The following is a 16,881-nucleotide window of genomic DNA, read 5'->3' as shown; positions in this document are numbered from 1 at the left end:
CAAAAGGCTTCTAGTGGGGAGGAGTGATCAGGTGATCATGTTTATGCTCAAAAATCAAAGTGTCATAATTTTTTCAAACTCAGCTTTAGAACAAAGAGCTCGTCATTCCAAATCCAACGGTGTGAACAACACTCAAATCCAAGCTCATATGAAAAAGTTAGAGCAAATCAAAGTTCAAGTTTGACTTGTCTACATGGCAGGATAGGATGGCGTGGCAAAGGTCCCAGCAAATGAGGAGGCACCAAGTGGCAGGCCGCCATTGACCCTCGCATATCACATATCATAGATTGTAGGTGGATCGGTTTAAGAATCACCCCCAAGCAGTGCCGATTGTGATTTGCGATAGTTCCTGGATGCAATGCCACTATAGGTTGTGATTTAATACCCCGTCGGGTCCACAATATCGCAATAAAAAATCACCCATTTCTATTCAAATACCATAAGGGGCTGCATCACTTTTCGATTGCTATTTGCGATACGGTCGATAGGTTATGGCCCACGACGCGACAAAATATTCTCTCAGTTAGCGGATTTTGGAGCGAATTTGTGGTTTTCTGTCGGTTTTAGAGCAATTTGTGGAACAAATAGTGGGAGAAATAGGAGAAGTCATAACTTCTTCAGTTCTTATCCAATTTTTGAGCATTCTAAACTCATTGAGATAGGTTTCAAAGGCATGTGAGCATTGTAAACACACTTTTGTTATAATTTTGAACATAACTTAGAGGCCCAAGCATTGGAAGCTGAACCAAGGAGACGTAACCTAGGAGGGGTGAACTCCTCATCAAATCTATGTGTCATGTGTTGTATTTTGATGTTCTTTTCTGTTATTTTGCTATTGTTCAACATATGCTTTATGTTAAATTGTTTATAACATTTACATAAGAAACTCTCATGGGAAGCGGTTATAAGCAAACATGGTGAATCCTTAAGCACTTGATAAGAAAATGATAAGCATCTTGTGTTTTATTTTGAATGGGGAATTAGCATAGCATTACTAATCTACTCCATTTCAGATCACCCATACCTATGTAGTTGAATGGAATGGTGCGAGATAAGGTATTAATAAGGGAGTTGTTGTGCACTGGTGATGGTGGCATTACAATTGTTGCGATTATATTTTACCATGGATGGTCTACAGTTGAAGACACACTATGGTGACATGTTTTGGTGTATCTGATATTGGTTTTGGTCTTTTGGTTTTATTCCGGGGTGATTGTTCCTGCTACATTCTTTAGGATAAACATATATTCACTAGACTTTTGTATTCTTCTGCCTCCCTATCATTATTCGGGGCCTATCTGGATTTGGCTAGGGTATGTTTTCACATATCTATGGATTTGGGATACTCCTCTATAGTTCATATTGAGTATGCTTTTGCTCATCATGTCGGAGATCTTCCACATTTTGGTTCTCTTTATCATTGACATCTACATTCTATATTGTATCATTTGTGACCAGCTGGCATTCCATAGATGCAAACCACATGCCTTGGTTGACTAATATTATACAACTTATTTGTCCCATAGAAATTCGGGAACAAGATTCTTGCTTTGATACCACAGACTTCTCCATCCTCTAGAACTTATGGGTTGATTAATTCATTATATCCAAACCACGTAGGGGTTGTGGCATCCGATGTTGTAATCATTGGTGAACCTGCATGGGCTATGCATGTTGTTGTTGTTGTGCTTGATTACCATGTTCCGGAGACACACACACTAGGATTATTGGGCTACATAAACTCTGGTTTTTCCGTTGATCCTTGTTTCGCTGAATAATTTGCTTTCCAATGATCCTTCCTTCACTGGGTAATTCATTTTCCGATGAAATTCAAATCTTAAGTCTTGACTGTCAATATCGGATAGGGTGATCTGTATCACCTGTACTAATCTATTGGAGGGTGGGAGCTTTGTTGGAGTAGGTGGTATTGGGCCTATTCATTTATTTCTTAATTGGGATGTGGAACGACGGTGGTGTTGGTGTGATATTATGCTCCATGTGTACATGGTGATGTTTTGATTTTCACCATATTGGGGTGGCTTGGTACCCAAGATACAATATATAGATTATATTTTGGGGTGTTTGCTTGGGTGGCCTCTAATTACCACATTTATCTCTGAATAGGTATACGCAGTGAAGGAGGGGTGGTTGGCTGCATATGGATCAGTGAGGATTACTTGCAGGGGTACATATATTTATTTTGGGCCTATACATTTGATTATTCTTGTGACTATATCTGGACTTTCCTGATCTCTAGACCATCTCCCATCGGGATTGGGAGTAGGACACTTAATGCGTCTTTACTTCATATACCACTTTCCTTCCTGGACTGGTTTTCCTACACCCTGTCAGTTTTGACATTCCTTCCCCCCCATTGTTTTTCTATACAACTCTCTCCACACTACCTGACGGCACCACCTGGTCTTTGTTTCGTCACCCACCACTGCAACGATTGACTCCCACATTGTCTTTTGGGTCCATGGATATACCTGACCCTTTTTGTCTAATATCTCGGCACATGATGCATTTATTAATGCCACCTTGGCTGCAGAGGCCACTTGTGCTATTGGTATGGTGGGTGGTCTGACTCAGTTGCCACTCTGTACACAAGGGTTGACTGGCATTCTAGTGGTACCACGCTCGATGGAATATGCTACAAGAGACACTTACTACCATCTGACGACAAATAGTGCATGTGCTCCATTCCAAAAAAACAAGCATAGGAGTAGGGCAGTTTGCACCACCGCACAGACACAATTGCTTAGTTTTCGCTATGATGTTCTTCTGGACAGAGTTCTCAGCCTGCAGAAGTGGGCCTTAGTTGGAAATTAGTATTTTGCAGATCTACCAAAATAGGAGATGCATAACTGGGTGGAAGATAAATGGAAGATATTATTAGGATATGTTCCCAATGTGTGTTGGCTTATGAACTCATGGTACAATTTTTACTTCTTACACAATGGGGAACTAGACAAATTACTTGGCATGCTATGGGTTTGGGGACAGGGTTTCCTGTCATTGCATCCATGGTATGTTGGATTCAACCCTCTTCTAGATACCCCTTGACATAGATATATCTGGCTTAAGCTTCCTAGATTACCTATCGAGTTCTGGTCTAAACGAGTTTTCATGGACATGGGGAACACAATTGGAAGATACATTTATGTGGATCCAAAATGTATCGATGCCAAGGACAAGATGATCGCTTGGTTTTTGATAGAAAAGGGGCTTTCTGGTAGATTAACTGCACATATTGACCTGTAATGGGACTAGACCTGGATTCATTAGTGCTTAGACTACTGGAGCATCCCATATCGCTACTTAATTTGTCATCATATGGGGCATTTGCAGGCACAATGCTCGCGCAAACATACACACAAGATGCAGCGGGTATAGTGGATCGAGCTCGGACTGTTGAGACATTGGAGGCACCAACTCTATAGAAGCAGGCACATGTGTGACAATGACGATACACAAGTACACACAACTCCTCTTATCCTATTCCCTCTGTGCGATATACTCTGGTTGACACTTCAACCTACTCACATATCACACGACCATCCTCGTCCCATATTTCCAACACTATTTCCTCATATTCTAATTTGGGACATCCATATAGAGGCCATTCAGGGCCTTACTCCACCCCCATGGATCTATTGACTGTTGCGAACTCGACACCCACTACCTGACATCCCCCCATACTGCATGGTGACCCCCCATCTGGGCCTATTTTCTCTCCACCTCCACAAAAGTTGTTACATACTTAATATACCCCCCTGTACCTCACATGGAAAATGCATGCCCGAGATACTCCCCTACCATACTATGCTACCTGTGGACATTCCATCTAGTAAAGCACCTATTACTCTGGGATCTCCCAATTTGTCTACTAGAAATTCCATTGACAACGACATCGAATATCTTCTCTCCAAACCTATGCTAGGCCTTCGTTCCCTCACTATACAACGTCCTCGGACACAGAGATCCCCAAAAATTAGCCCAAACTTTGCACTCAATATCACTGTCCAGAGAAGAAATAATAGGGGAAGCAGACATTTCCGGGGGAGACCCAAAAAACTTCCATTTTCGACTGCTGATACTCTCATATACATTCCTATCAGCTCCACCTCTAATCCATGGGCCCTTAGAGCATAGATGCCTGAGCCTCTTTAACATGAATCTTTTCCTATCACTCAATATGCAAGGTCTGGGGGACTCACACAAATTTCTTGCCCTCAAAGAACTTTTCTTTTCTATGCACACTTCCATCATTCTCTTACGGGAATCCATGAACCTTTCCGAGCATGCTCTTGATTACTTCATGAAGATGTTTCCTACTTGGCACGTGGTGGATATGGATTCAATAGGCCACTATGAGGGACTAGTTGCTTTGTGGGATCCAAGGTGGGTCTACTTCAAGGCATACAGATGTTTGGTAGGAATTTTGTTATCTGGAAACCTAAGAGGACTAGTGGGACATTTCAGGATCCTTAACATACATGCTCCTTACAAGGATCATTGCAGATATTGGGACAGACTGATGGAATCTAAGATTTTGAAATTGGACTCACTTATTGTGGCAGGGGATTTAAATTCCACCACTGCACTGGAGGAATGTCGGGGGAAAAACACTAGAATTTACACACTGGCGAATAAACTAAAAACTATCTTCTGGAAATGCAATTTGCTAGATATCTAGCCACAGAGGATGGTGCCAACCTAGCATAATGGAAGATCCAGTTCACAACATATTGCTAAGAGACTGGACCATTTTCTTATTCAGGATGAACTAATGGAGAGGATGGGTATTGTGCAAACCTCTGTCTTGAAGTCTTACATCTCGGATCACCTGCCCATTACAGTTATTTGGAGGCAGGCACAATTTCAGATGAGCATTCCATTTAAATTTAACCATATATGGCTTGAGGATCTTGAATTTGAAAAGCTGGTACAAGACACATGGTCACAATTTGGGATTACAACATCATCACCTATGTGGGATATGGTTCAAAAATTACATAATCTCAAAAGGCAGGTCATTATTTGGGAAAGATGTAAAAAACAGAAGTTGTGCATGAAGCTAGATGCGATACACAATGAGCTAGAGGTACTGGGCTGGAAGATGGATTTGGGAAATCCACCCATTGCACCTATAAACAATATCAAGGAGCTGGAGAAGAAAAAACAACATATCCTCCACATACATGAAGTGTCTTGGAGATTGAAGAGTAGGGCTATATGGCTAAAGGAGGGGGATAGAAATACAAAGTTTTTCCACATGTATGCAAACTATAGAAGGCAGATAAATTCATTTGGAAAATTAAGGATTCCAATGACTGTGAGGTTCACACCTTTCTGAAGATTCAAAATGCAACGGTTACATACTTTGAGTAGGATTATCGAAGTAGAGGTAATGTGAATATTGAGGACCAGTTTTGGGCATCTAAATGTTACCCCAACATGTTTGATGAAGATGGGAACAAAGAAGTATACAAGGCAGTCGATTTGCAGGACGTCCACTCCATATTGAAATATTTCTCCAAATATAAGTGCCTTGGAATGGATGGATGGACTGTAGAACTCTTCTTACATTTATTCGATCTTATGGGACATGACCTGGTTCAAATGGTGGAACAGTCTAGATTGGAAGGGTACATCTCAAACGAGATTAACTCCACATATATTTCTCTTATCCAAAAGAAGAATGAATTGCGGCATTTCTAGGACTATAGGCCCATCTCACTTTATAATCTGATATATAAATTGATCTCCAAAATCATTACACTCCGCATTAAAAACACTCTCTCTAAATTCATCACTTTAGAACAATACGACTTTCTACAAGATAGAATGATACATGATGCAGTTGCAACGGCACAGGAATGCATGCACACCATACATTCTAAGAAATTGGAAGCTGTATTCATGAAGGTGGATTTGCAACGGGCATATGACAACATTGATTGGGGCTTATTATGCATTGTGCTGCACAAAATTGGACTACACACAACATCCATTGAATGGATTATGATCTGTGTCACAACAATTTGATTTGTTGTCCTCATAAATGGAAACCCAACTGACTTCTTTGGGGTTAGACGCGAGCTGAGACAAGGGTGCTCGCTCTCCCCTCTATTTTTTATATTGATCATGGACGAACTCAATCACAGAATTAAACATGCTTGCCATAGGGGTGTATATCTGCCTTTGCCTATGGGGCAGAATATAAGAGTTTCACACAGTTTCTTTGTTTACAGTATACTTACATTTGGGATCATATCCAGATATATGTGGACTTCTCTTCATAAAAATTTTCATAGGTTTGGTAGCGCATCTGGGCTGTACATGAATAAGGACAAGTTAGAAATATTATGTGGGGAAGGTAAGCAGGAGTATATTGCATATATTTCAAATCTATTTAGGGTGAGAGCTATTCGATTGGTGATCGTTTAAAGTATCTAGGATACAAAATCAAGCCCAATAATTATTACAAAATCAAGCCCAATAATTATTGTATCCAAGACTAGTTATGGATCGTGGATAGATTCCACAAGAAGATTTCAAGATGGGCACACAGGTGTCTTACACTTGGTGGAAAAGTCATGTACTTGTACAATCGGTACTACAACAACTGGCAGTATATTGGGCACACCTATATTGCATACCTGCATCCATCATTAAACAGATTAACTGTGCTATTGCAAGATACATTTGGGCTGGATCTGAAACAAAGCATTTGGTTAAATTAGATAAGATCACTAGACCCAAGGTTATGGAGCGCTGGGGCATACTGAACATAAATATTTTTGGGTGGGTACTCCTCACAAAATCTTTATGGTGGGGGCTACTAGGCACAAGTATTTGGAGCGAGATCATCAAGACAAAATATCTCAAGGAGATTAAGATTTATCACTAGTTCAGAGAGGGACTGGTTGGCAGGACATACGAATCTTCTATATGGAATAGCCTCAACGGAGTTCCACACTTTCCCATAGAAAGGATCTGCTAGAAAATGGGATCTAGGAAGGACATCATCATTGGGAGGGACAAGATCCGTGGGGCTAAATTACACAATCTATTCACAATGGAACTCATCCACTATCTATACACAAGGGGTATTATATTTTTTGATTAGGCCATTCGGACTTGGTTAGGCAACAGGCCAATTTGGAGAGAGGCGAAAGAACTGGGTCTGCAGGGGGATTTAGCCGACTCCTGGAGGAACATTGTTGCTAAGGTCCAGAATGCTGGAATATACAAATTTGATCTGGGAGACCAGATTGGGTGGGATGATATCATTAAGAAGGGTTTCATCGTAGTTGCGGATACTTACAATTACATCTGCTGCAGAACACATGACTACCATGACCGTTGTTGGTTCACTAAGTTCTGGCATGTACAAATCCCATATAAGATTATTTTGTACACCTGGCTAGTTTGGAAGAATAAGACACTCACTTGGGAGAACTTGAAGAAGAGGGGCCTACTAGGACTTGGTATTTGTGTCATTTGTTCGCAGGAGGAGGAGGACAATGTCTACATTCTCTTAAGGTGTCCTATTGCAGTTCAGATTTGGCACGGTTTGTTTGTCATTCTCTCCTTTACATACATTGACCATTGTTCCATTGATACATGCTTACATTGGTGGAGTACCCATAATAGGTATCGGCGTGCCATCCCAATGCTCACTTTCTAGGAGATCTAGAGAGCATGAAACAACATTATATTTGATCACAAATATCTCAGTGTTGAAAGAATTATTGATAACATACTCACTGCGATGAATCCACTACAACGACCACTGGCTCATCCAACTATGGGGGCTCACGGGACTGATGATCCATTTATTACATACCCTATTGGTTTCTTTGATGGTGTAGAACAGGGAGACAAATGTGGTTGCGGGATTTGGATCTACCGGGACAACAACACACAATATAGAATCCACTGGGGGGTGGAGGGGGGACTAACATGAAGACAAAGGCTATGGTTGTTTGGGGGTTGCTCTGGTTCACAGAGTTTCTAGACATTTACAACATGAACATATACGGAGACTCCCAAGCCATCATAAGTCATATCTTGGGATCCTCACACATTTCACATACACATCTTTAGGGCTGGTTGAGGCAAATCAAGCATCTGCAGGACACTCTACTATGCATCTCTATTCAACATTTACATAGAGAACACAACACTGTTGTAGATTCTTTATCTAAGCAAGGTCTCCATGACTCACTAGAGGGGTTTCAGATCACTCTGGAGGTGGAGGGATATTCGACAGATGCAGGTATCGTACTATTTCCTTGATCTTTGTCTCCACTGTTTTCTCCATTGTTTTTGTTTCTTGCGTTGTGCCCACTACATGCTGCACGATGGGCACATATTTTCATCATAATTTTGAAATATATCTTGGAACATTTTGAAATATGTACTCCCTTCTTTTCTATTTTGGCTATATAGTTTTTTTATAAAAAGATGATATATTCTAACACTTAACAACAACTATTTGGACATTACTCTTGGGCTACTGATATATTGGGAGACAATATACAGTTTCATATGAAGCATCAATTGGAACTCAATGTACTGATTTTATTGTCTATATAGGAAAGAAAATAAATAAAAAATAAAATAAAATTATGCAAAGTAGCGAGACTATTATTTATTTCATTTTTTCAATTCTCTATGAATTGGTTTGGTTGAAAGCTAAATATGACAACCCATGTCAATAATAACATAACTAATCACATATCAATTAAAATGGAATTGAGGAACGTTTAATGTTTTGGTCATGGTTAAGAATTGTAATGTGGCTTGTGGTTTACTCGGCGGTGGTGGGTGGGCGGGTATATTAAAACAACGCAATACAATGGGCCCTAGCGATTTAATGGCCCCAGCGGTTATATTAATTAGAGTAAATTTCAATATTAAAGAATTGTGACTAATGATTATAGGTGTTTGAGTTAACAATATATTCCTATAAAATCCTCATCATTTGGCAACAGGGTTGGCGAGAGCGTATTTCTGTACATTGCTTTATGATTCAAGAGTGGTTTAAAATGTCAGCGTTTTGATGAATATGTTGGAATGCGTTAATGCTTTACCATACTTTACTTGACGACTTGTTTTTCACTTTTCAATGGATGCATAAGTCACCTCCCACAACTTGCGGAGTCTCTGCTCACTGTTTTCACATAGCTCTTTCGTATAACTGTTGCACGAGTCTCTTTTTCATAATTGGAATATCTTTATTTTTACGCCGTAAGGCGTCTCCATTTGAAATGAATTACCCTAGCCGTCGCGGTGTCCTATTATTCACCGTAGATTTGTGGTGTTAGACGATCAAACAAAACTTGTTACACCATAAGGCGTCTCCATTTGAAATGAATTACCCTAGCCGTCGCGGTGTCCTATTATTCACCGTAGATTTGTGGTGTTAGACGATCAAACAAAACTTGATCGTTGATAAAAAATTAAAACGGTTCATGAAACTGAAACGGTTCATGAGTTTTCGCCCTCAGATGTGCCTCGTGGCTCGCAGTGGATGAGATTGTCGTCTCAAGTGATTCGAAGGTGATTATTGATTGGGCGATGGGGAAGTTCTCCCTGAGTGCGCTGTTTGGTGATTCTCAGATCCCCTGCATTAAGGATTGTTTCCACTTTGTTTCTTTCAACTATGTATATCGGGAACAGAATACCCCATATAATTGGCTCTCTAATCGTGGAGTTTCTGCTCTGCCTGGGCTGATACATTTTGAGTGCCTGGAGAAGGGTGCTATAATAGGTTCAGGGGCTTTCCCCTTTGCATGATGTTCCCTTGATCAATTTTCCTGGGAGGCGTTGCTGGACCTTATCTCCGATCCCTGTGATTCGTCCGCAGGCTTATTTCGAGCTGTTTGGAGATCTCCCCACTCTCGCAGAGGGATTGCTCTGTTTTTTTCGCTACAGGTGTTTCTGTGATTTATTTTTTATCCCTATCAGACATCGAGGCAGATCTGTGGATTTCTGGAAAATGTAACAACATATATTTTTAATATAACGCTTGTTGTTTTTTATCTCCGAAAAGAAATGTACTCCTCTCCATTTTTTTTTTTAAATAAAAGCTATTAACCGTTGCTGCCATCCTACGATTCAATCCGCTATTTGTCATTGTGATATTCTTTTTTCTAAATAAAAAGTATTAACTGTTGCTATCATCCTACAGGCTACGATTCAATCCACTGTTTGCAATTGTGATCTAGCAGTTGAGATTGCAGAGCAGCTTTCAAGGTTCAAAGAATTCCGTAATCAATTAATTGGTGTTTCTTGTTTCGAAGTTAGAAGGCTAGGCAGCAGGGCTGGAACTTGGAGGGTAAATGTTTTGTTACATTAAGTATAATTCAAAAAATTACAAAATTGTGGAGATCCTCTTTTGAAAATGTATAAAAACCATCCAATTTGATAAGCGAATTTATTTTAAAATTGTAATCTTAAGAAATAACTTTCATCTTCCAGTACCGTAGTTGTGTAAGCCTGAACATATTATTATATGGTTCTTGGTATTATTTCCTTACCCAATATCTCAAAAATAACGGAATTATATTTTAACGGAATGGTTGTTGTAATTGCTACACAATCCAGATCTCTAAATCGACGTGCACAGTTGCAGATTTGTTAAGCGGTCGTGTACGGTTTTACCTTATTATGAAACTTACAAATTCATTTTGAGGGGATCTACATAAAGTAATTAATTAATTCAAGGTGCACATTTCAGTTGTTTCTTTTTTTTATCATGAATTTGTTTTTCCCAAGGTAAGGAGCGCCTTCCGTTTATGTTCATAAACGGATTTTCTAGAAATTCAACATTTATCATAATATAATATAATATAATATAATAATTGTAAATAAAATTATATATATATATATATATATATATATATATATATATATAATTAAAAAATAATTAAATAAATTTTATACATTCAGGCGGAGGATATTGAGGTATGTGCAATTATGAACCTCAGCAGGAATAGGTTCCATAAACTTGTTCTGGGAGAGATCAATGGTTACCAGAAAAGGAAGCCATTGGCAGAGCTCCTTGGGAATGGTACCCGTAAGACTGTTTTGAGAGAGATCCAAGCTCATCATACTCTTGCAGTTCTGTACTCCAGATGGAAACTCACCTTGAAGCCCCAACTCTTGAAGCGAAATTGACTTCACTTTGTTATCATCATCATGCCAACAAGTAATTCCCAGAAAATTGCAAATAAACCCATTGTTAGTGTTCTGGAAGTTCCAGGTGCGGAGGTTCCCTTGAGGGTCCTTCAATTCCTTGTAAGTAGTCTGAAGACACTGTACATCGTTTCCTGGAGAAATGGTCTCGGACGAACTGAGGCATATGAGTTGGAGAATGAGTAGCATGAGCCGTAGCAAGCCCAAACACCCAAAAATTGTCATGGCTTAATCAGTGCTCTCCTGTCGTTTCAAACACAATCCTGTACCTGCCTAATCTCAACAAATGGCCGCTGCTCACCCAGCTCAAACAGGATTGCTGGTATCCAAGTGCAAGCATGAATCGCTTGCCCCATTTGCAGAGGCAGTGTTGAAATTAATAATGTTGATCAACACCCATCGACCGAAAAGCCTCAGAATTCAGTGGAGATTAACCCTGCAGAAGAACAGGCACTTGGGCCTCAGTTAGATATTATGGGTAATATTAATTCTGATTCTCACGCGGATAATGTCGTCATTGAGATTCCTTTATAGAATAGATAGTTCATAATTTCTCACGCGGATAATGTCGTCATTGAGATTCCTTTATAGAATAGATAGTTCATAATTTTTCTTGAAATTTTGTTGCGGATTGTATTGGTTTTTCTGTGTAGTGAATTGAGTTGTGTAAGATTTGTATTCACAATTTTGTAATCCAACGTACTCCTATTTTTATTTTGAAGATAATATTGCATCGATGTAGAATAAAACCATTTATTCTTGAGCAGGGTAGTCATAATTCTTACATGTGAAATTTCATTTTGGATTGCTTTTGCCTTCCAAGGTAATATGGGATATATGTGAAATAGAACTACTTATTCTTTAACAAGGTAATCATAGTTTTTACATGTGAAATTCTGCTTCCTTTATTAATTCTAGGCCTGTAGGTTTGAAGCAGCCCTTTTATTTTTATTTTGTCCATATATGAATTATTGGATTAGCGTCTGGCATTTTTGAATTTGATATTTTGTTCCAGCATTACGCTTGGCATACATCAATGCTTACATTCCATTTTTCCAAAATTGGGACTCTGGACTCTGAATTTGACATTTTCTGTGAGCATTTTGGGTGGCATATAGAAATGCTGAAAGCCTATTTTTCCCAAAGTTGGAGCTGTTGGCCATGTATAAATGTTAGTAATCATCTAATATTTAGTATGGTGAAGGTGGTTTAATGTCTTGCGGAGGCTATTTCATCAGTTTCAGGATAATTTATGCATTAACACAATTTCATGTAAATTTGTTATGGGATAAAGTAGATGTTCCTAAACTGCAGGAGACATGATCATGTAAATACTCAGCAATATTTTGTGCCTATATCTCAAGTTAATCTAAGAATGTTGCCATGAACAGCTATGTGGAATGCTACCTCTATCTGAGGAGAGGTAATATTTTATTTGGCTAAGGGCCCAAACATCGATTGGGAGGGATGCCCTGGCCACCTTCAAACCAGACTGCTAAAACTACTAGAAATTGGATATGGAAACTGAAGTTGACACTCAGTGGAATTAGCTGGCATAGTTGGATCACAAATCCATGGCCAAATTGTCAATGTATCCCTGGGATGATTCTGAAATGTCAAACCTTCAATGAAAAAGAAAGCTGAATTCTCAGTCCGTTCTAACTTCTACCAAACGCCTCTTCTCACTGTATGAAATACCAAGATTCATCTCTTATGATATTCAAAGCGTCAAGATGTTTCTTAACAATAGCTACTATCATTGCATCGGGGAAAAAAATTGGACACTGTGATGCATACATAATAAAACACAGTCTTTGTTCCAAAGAACCAAAACTTAATATAAAAAATAGAGTTTGTTCCCACCTTTGTTGCTATCTAACCATTACTCCAACTCATTAACTATCATTTTCCCACCCTTATTGCAAGCTTCCGATGGCAAATCCATGGCGATTGCTACGTCTTCTCCACTGCATCGTAGTCTTGGTTTGTCTTGATTAATTCAAGGATGGTGATAAATGCCTTGTGTTACCAAAATGTAGCCATTGTTTCCATGTTCCCTGTGCAGATGTTTGGCTCTCCCAGCGCTCCATATGCCCCATTTGCAGAGGCAGTGTTGAAATTATTAATGTTGATCAACACCCATCGACCGAAAAGCCTCAGAATTCAGTGGAGATTAACCCTGCAGAAGAACAGGCACTTGGGCCTCAGTTAGATATTATGGGTAATATTAATTTTGATTCTCACGCGGATAATGTCGTCATTGAGATTCCTTTATAGAATATATAGTTCATAATTTCTCACGCGGATAATGTCGTCATTGAGATTCCTTTATAGAATAGATAGTTCATAATTTTTCTTGAAATTTTGTTGCGGATTGTATTGGTTTTTCTGTGTAGTGAATTGAGTTGTGTAAGATTTGTATTCACAATTTTGTAATCCAATGTACTCCTGTCATATATGTGAAATTTCATTTTGGATTGCTTTTGCCTTCCTAGGTAATATGGGATATATTTGTAATAGAACTACTTATTCTTTAACAAGGTAATCATAGTTTTTACATGTGAAATTCTAGGCCTGTAGGTTTGAAGCAGCACTTTTATTTTTATTTTGTCCATATATGAATTATTGGATTAGCGTCTGGCATTTGTGAATTTGATATTTTGTGCCAGCATTACACTTGGCATACATCAATGCTTACATTCCATTTTTCCAAAATCCATTTTTCCAATATTGGGACTCTGGGACTCTGAATTTGACATTTTCTGTGAGCATTTTGGGTGGCATATATAAACGCTGAAAGCCTATTTTCCCCAAAGTTGGAGCTGTTGGCCATGTATAAATGTTAGTAATCATCTAATACTTAGTATGGTGAAGGTGCTTTAATGTCTTGCGGAGGCTATTTCATCAGTTTCAGGATAATTTATGCATTAACACAATTTCATGTAAATTTGTTATGGGATAAAGTAGATGTTCCTAAACTGCAGGAGACATGATCATGTAAATACTCAGCAATATTTTGTGCCTATATCTCAAGTTAATCTAAGAATGTTGCCATGAACAGCTATGTGGAATGCTACCTCTATCTGAGGAGAGGTAATATTTTATTTGGCTAAGGGCCCAAACATCGATTGGGAGGGATGCCCTGGCCACCTTCAAACCAGACTATTAAAACTACTAGAAATTGGATATGGAAATTGAAGTTGACACTCAGTGGAATTAGCTGGCATAGTTGGATCACAAATCCATGGCCAAATTGTCAATGTATCCCTGGGATGATTCTAAAATGTCAAACCTTCAATGAAAAAGAAAGTTGAATTCTCAGTCCGTTCTAACTTCTACCAAACGCCTCTTCTCACTGTATGAAATACCAAGATTCATCTCTTATGATATTCAAAGCGTCAAGATGTTTCTTAACAATAGCTACTATCATTGCATCGGGGAAAAAAATTGGACACTGTGATGCATACATAATAAAACACAATATTTGTTCCAAAGAACCAAAACTTAATATAAAAAATAGAGTTTGTTCCCACCTTTGTTGCTATCTAACCATTACTCCAACTCATTAACTATCATTTTCCCACCCTTATTGCAATCTCCATTTGTTTTAAAGGCAAGAAATGGAATGGTTTTTTTGTTAGTTGGATTACCAAAAGAAATGGGTTAGCTAAGATAGCTTATAAATGCAGGCACAAGTTCTGAGGCTCTCATGGTGTTATTTCAATATATTGGCCATGTTCAAGTTTTGAATAGAATTGTCCTGAAAAATATCTCAAAGAAAATCGATTGCAATTTCATTGTAAAATCCAAAATTTGAAAAAAGAGGAATTCACATGAGCAAGTGACTCGATGAGTTGCTCCAATTAATACAAAAGTATTCTTTCTTCAACACCCTATGGAATGTAGGCACATAGAAAGAATGCAGGGGTATCAACAAAAATGGAAGAAACATATGAGTAATACCACCTAAGTCACAACCTTGGACCCTGATTTCTTCAAGCGAGGAATATAGGGCCGATTCTAAATCCCTTTTCACTCGACCATTAGATTTAGTGGTTTTAATCGTACAAACCAAAGTTTCGAGTGAACTTCAAAAGAGACTGTAACCAGCATTTTGTGAATGCATTATTTTTTATGGGGGAAATCGAAGGAAACAACTACAAGTATCCATTCTTTCAGAGTAGGTCAATGCAAGAAGTGTCTAGCTTTGTCCCTTTAGTTGTGGCCAAGATTGAAAATGCACTGTAGAAATTTATTACTGTGGGCAGAGCAAAGAAGATTTTAGTACAAAAGAACTTGCCCATTGGCTACTCACCGTCGTATTTAACACTATACACTCCATCTGGAGAACCAATGGACAACATAGGGTGCATTCCGAGGTTTAACAATTTATCCAAAACTGGGAATGATGTTCTATAAGCTCGAGTGAAAAAACTTAAATCACAATATCCACAAGTTAAATTTGTTTTTGCAGACTTTCACGGGGCAACCCTCAAAATTTTGAACTCCATAGAATTTTGGGCCGTAGAATAATGTGTTACAGGCTTGTTGTGGAATGGGTAGTTGATATAATTACAATTTGAGCGTAACATGCGACGTTGTAGGAGCATCTGTGTTTACAAATCCTGGACAACATTTCAACTGGGATGGGATTCATTTGACTAAAGCCATTTACAGAAATATATCGAAATTGTTTCTGGGCGGAACATTCACATCGCATAGTCCTCAGACTCTCTACACAATGGGAACTACACAATTGTAGACACCACTGTGAACTGACCGATGGATCATAAAGTACAGAAATATCAATAATACATTCTATTAATAATTACGCCGTAGCGTTTCCCTTTGAAATGAATTACCCCAGCCGTCGCCATGTCCTATTATTTACCGTGGATTTGTGGTGTTAGACGATCAAACAAAGCTTGATCGTTGATCCAAAATTAAAACGGTTCATGAAACTGAAACTGTTCATGAATTTTCGCCCTCGCCGTTCACCCTAAGATTTGGTATTTTTGAGTCTGATTTTTACGCTGTAGCGTTTTCCTTTGAAATGAATTACCCCAGCTGTCGCCGTGTCCTATTATTCACTGTGGATTTGTGGTGTTAGACGATCAAAAAAAGCTTGATCGTTGATCCAAAATTAAAACGGTTCATGAAACTGAAACGGTTCATGAATTTTCGCCCTCGCCATTCACCCTAAGATCTGGTCTTTTTGAGTCTGATTCCCAGAAATTGCCTATTTCCTTTTGCACCACCAACGCCGAACAGAGCAGCAATGATAAGAAGAATGATGTCGAAAATATTTGCATCAACATCGATCTTGAATGCATGGTTTGTCTTGATCAATTCAAGGATGGTGATAAATGCCTTGTGTTACCAAAATGTAGCCATTGTTTCCATGTTCCCTGCGCAGATGTTTGGCTCTCCCAGCGCTACATATGCCCCATTTGCACAGGCAGTGTTGAAATTATTAATATCGATCAAACACCCATCGACCGAAAAGCCTCAAAATTCAGTGGAGATTAACCCTGCAGAAGAACAGGCACTTGGGCCTCAGTTAGATGTTATGGGTAATATTAATTTTGATTCTCACGGATAATGTCGTCATTGAGATTCCTTTATAGAATAGATAGTTCATAATTTTTCTTGAAATTTTGTTGCGGATTG

The sequence above is a fragment of the Pinus tabuliformis genome, chromosome 7 (genome assembly GCF_031772625.1).
Source record: "Pinus tabuliformis cultivar Carrire ecotype Pingquan chromosome 7, CPIR1, whole genome shotgun sequence".
Classification (NCBI taxonomy): Eukaryota; Viridiplantae; Streptophyta; class Pinopsida; order Pinales; family Pinaceae; genus Pinus; species Pinus tabuliformis.
Note: the sequence above shows the minus strand (reverse complement) of the source record.